The following is a 4573-nucleotide window of genomic DNA, read 5'->3' on the forward strand; positions in this document are numbered from 1 at the left end:
GTAACAGGTTTGAACAGCAATAGTCAGGCATAGGATCGAAGAGAGAGAGATTGTCTGTCAGCCAGTTGCCAGCAGTCCAACAGGGCAGGAAATCATCCCTTAGTCTCTCACTGCCTCCCTTCACACTAGGAAAACAATGAAAGTTATTGTGCCTGTTTCTGACTCACATTAATCCATGCTATGAGAGTTTTGTTGTTGTGTTTTTTTTGGTCATATTTGCTGAAATGTTCACTATCCTCACATCCTGACAGTAGTACATGAGACTTGAGATTATTTGTCTCAAGTTCTACTGTCAGGATATAGTGAAAGTTTCAGCAAATATGACGAAAAGTAATTTTTCGTGTAGTTACCTACTGCAGCTTTAACTTTCAGTTCACTGTCCGTGTCCCAGCAGCAGCAGAGCCCTACCAGAAGTTGTAATTCTTACCTGTAACTCTTAACTTGCTTTACCAACAAGAAATTAGGAGTTAAAATCATAAAATAATACATTGATAGCATGTATAAAACTCTCCGTTTATTGACTACCCCTTTTTAGTCACATGTACTTTTTCAGCCAGCAACAACACAATATCCGCCTGAGCTCATGTCAGCTGCAGCTGAGGACAAGGGAAAAAACTACAGCAACAAAGTTGTTTCTGTGGAGAAATTCAACTCTGTTAAACTTTCTGAAGTGTTGTTACGTCTTCATAGAAAACTGAAACTGACACGGTGATAGATAACAAACGTTAGTGTACTGTATAGCTACTTTTTGTTTAGGAAGGATGTGCCCTTGGACAGAGATGGTGATTAAAAACGGCCCATGGGAATTTCTAAATAAAGGCGTATCCATTGACAGTGTATATAATTGGACAGAGCTTCTGGGTCCATGAAGTGAAGCTGATGCAAAAGTGTTTTAAACCAGCAGTTTGTGACCTGAAATGCCGAATGAATTTTGGCGTGGTGCTGGAGGCGTCCGAAATTTTGGCACTGCAGACCTTGCACACGGCTATTCTTTTTTTGTTTTCATTAGAAAAGTCTCTGAAACCAAATTTTATAATTTTGGGAACAGCTGCTGTGCCAGCAGCTCCTTCCAGTTCCATCTTCCAAGTGCTCCGCTCCGGCCACTCTACAACCGCTGCAGTCAGTGATGGTGCGTCACTTGGTTAGATTACAGGTTGCCAGGTTCGCCCACATGTAACAGGAAACATCCGATCGAACAAAATATATTTTTTTGATAATTCACATATTAATAAAGACAGCAATGACTTGTCGAGTCATTTCATGCAAGTCTAAGTCAAGTCTCAAGTCATGACGAGCAATTCAAAGTCAAGTCACAACCACACCTTACTCAGATTTAATAATATGAGGTTCTGCTGTGCGTGAGGACCAAAGATTGTTCAAGTTGTTCAAGGTAGCATTGTGTGAGGGGGTGGTAAGTAATTTTTTTGCGTTGGTTTTGTTTCTTCTTTTTTTGGCATTGCTCTCCTATTATGTCTGGTGGTTTTGTAGTGTTTTAATATCGTTTATTATTGTGCAGTGTGAACCATATATATATTTATAAGTTTCATTAAATTCTATTATCTCTTTTATATTAAAAAAAATATATCTATTATTGACTACAATTCCCACTCACGGCTTGATTGCCTCAAGATATATGGAATTATTATAGTTTTTCTGGTCTCAATAGTTAACATTTAATTGCCACATACAGCACTAAGAGCGCTTTATGCAAGCTTCGGTATATTATATCAAGAAAGGATATTGTTATCTCTTTCTACACAACAAGATCAAGACGTAGCTTGCTGGTTCTTAAGACCCTAAGAGCAATAAAACTGTTGTTGGTTTGTAGTGTATTTGATATACAGCAAAAGTTTTGGTGTGGGGTGTGGGTTTTTTTTTTTTTTTTTTTTTTTTTTTTTTTTTTTTTGTTTTTTTTTTTTTTTTTTTTTTTTTTTTTTTTTTTTTTTTTTTTTTTTTTTTTTTTTTTTTTTTTTTTTTTTTTTTTTTTTTTTTAATCTTTTTTTTTTTTTTTTTTTTTTATTTTTATTAAGCTGATCTCTTATTCCTTTTTACTTATTTTATTATAATGTTATCTAAGCTAGTGATGTTCCTTAATTTTCTTGTTTATATTTATTTAATATAATATATATTTTTATTTTTAATTTATTTTTTTATATATGATTATTTATATATTTATATATTTAATATATATATTAATTTTTAATATTGTAAATGATAAAGTTAAATTTAAATTATTGTCTATTTTATTAACATATAGTTAATTTATCTTGTATTTGTTAGTTGTCGTAATGTTTGTTTTGTCTGTCCCTAAAGAAGAAATCAACAGAAAATTATATTTCAAAATCATCTGATATTCTTCATTGCCGTTGCACAATAAAGATGTAATGATCACTTGAATATTCAAGTCTATAACTGTAACAGCTCCCTGTCCAAAGATTTCCTCAAATTCTCCCCTTCCAATGCAAGATAAAGTTACTGTCTATACCTTTTGTCTAACCTAAAGAGAAGAAAGTGCATTTATGGTAGTTTAAATAAACTTCAGACAACCTGACGCACCCGAGGTTATGAAGAATACAATAAAAGGTAAGCAGACAATTTGTTAAGAAATTGATAGAGTAAACCTTGTTATCAAATAGGTGAGTTTTTCTTCTCAGGTTAGTGGGCTGCTAGGCTGAAGAGGAAAAGGACAGTGTTTTTTTCCACGTGAGCAAGTAGGATTTCAGATAAGGTTGTCACTTAGGGTGACCGAATAATGGATGGGGCAATAAGATGATGCATTCCTGAAGAATGATGTGTCAGGGGAGGTGTGGGTGGCATGGTGGCCTGGCTCTGAGTGGAAGACATGCCACAGGAGAAAAGATTGGTAGGTTCTGCATAACAGAAGTATCTCAGGACACTTTTAAAAATAGAGCAGATCTAAAGACCGAATCCTTTAACATTTACAGAAGACCGAACAAGACCACATGAGCAGAGCACTGGTGACGGGGGCAAAGGAAAAACTGCCTGTTAAACAGGCAGAAACCTGAGGACGAACTTCGGCTCTAGGTGGGTGGTCATCTGCTTGACCAGTTAGGGGGAAAAGAAGAGAGAGAGAGAGAGAGAGAGAGAAAAGAGAGACGGACAGATGTACAGCAACAACAGTAGCAACAACTACATTAATAGTAGCTGCACTGATTACACACATGACATGCCTTATGCCATAATCACTAACCAAGCAATCCCTCCAATCTGGCAGTACTATTTAAAACTGGCAGAATCCCAGCTCTCCTCTGCTCGTCAAGCCGGCTGTGCCCTGCATCAAACTTACTGATGCGCTGCTGCGGCGCTCTGTAAAGCTATGCTGCCTGCTGCTCTGTAAGCCACACCACCACCCAGCATCCAACCTGTAGGCTCCGACTGGGGGGTTAAAGGATTTGCGCATCACTCCCCAATATCTCGATGTAAACATATTGCGGGAGTGATGAGGGGGGTCGGGAAAAGGGCCTAGACGCGCAAAAAAAATCTAAATAAATGCTGGTACTGCTTAAGTAAAACATTCCAAAACGGAGTGGCTGACGAACTGTCAGTGGATACCAGTGTGATCGTTTGCTGAAACATTAAAGCCCGTTCTCTCTCCACACCATAGAGCAGCATACCAATAAGCTCCTGTATGAGAAATCTACCCTACCAGAGAATTATGTTAATATACATTTTTATGATTGTCCTTTCTTCCAGTATGCTCTTACACACCCTTCGTCCATCATGCTGTTGTCGCAGCGAGTTGGACAATACTGCCAAGATTAGAGAGCAGAGAAGAAAAAAAAGCTTGCAAGTTCTGAAGCCTCTGCTATGCCTAAACCAAGGCTGTCACCAAAGCGGTGAATTCCCAAACCTTTTTCATTAAAGAGACTCTTTCGTATAAGATAATACACAGACACCTTTCTCAGACACACGTTTATGGAATGTCCATAAATATAAAAAAAGTAGGCAATTAATCGCAATAGGAACCTCAGTAACGCGATAGTTGGGGTGTAAAACCAGGACCCCTAGATGCATTTTGTAACAGATTATTTCGCTTTAAGAGAAACGTTTTATACAATGCAAGCAAATAAATACTTAATAGGGCTCTTTTTTTGAAAATTCAGTGATCAGTGTTTTCTTTGTCCCTGGCGTTGGCCATTTTCTATTAGACAATTTAGCATTAGATTATTTTAGAAATGTGATTACTCACAGAAGTGAAGAAGTGAACCAGATGAGAAATATAGTCCTACGTGTATATTTTTCAGTTTCTTACATGGCCTTAAAACCCAGAAGGCTAGTGGGGTCCCGACCCCCAGGTTGGGAACCACTGGCCTGCAGTATCATGACAATTTGTAAAACTGATCTCACAAACATTATTTTAGTCAACAACGCTCTATAGATTGCAATATAAGACCACAAAAGCAAAGATTTGACTGACAATATTTTAAAGTGAAGAAATTCTATTTATTTCACATAATTGAATCAAATCTATATCAATGGGAAATCTCTACCACCAGCTGAGCAAGCAACAGGTCAGGAATGCATCTGTCATCATGATATGCCACCCACGCTA

Source organism: Morone saxatilis, unplaced genomic scaffold (genome assembly GCF_004916995.1).
Source record: "Morone saxatilis isolate NCDOM2014 unplaced genomic scaffold, NCSU_SB_2.0 Contig11, whole genome shotgun sequence".
NCBI classification, from domain to species: domain Eukaryota; kingdom Metazoa; phylum Chordata; class Actinopteri; family Moronidae; genus Morone; species Morone saxatilis.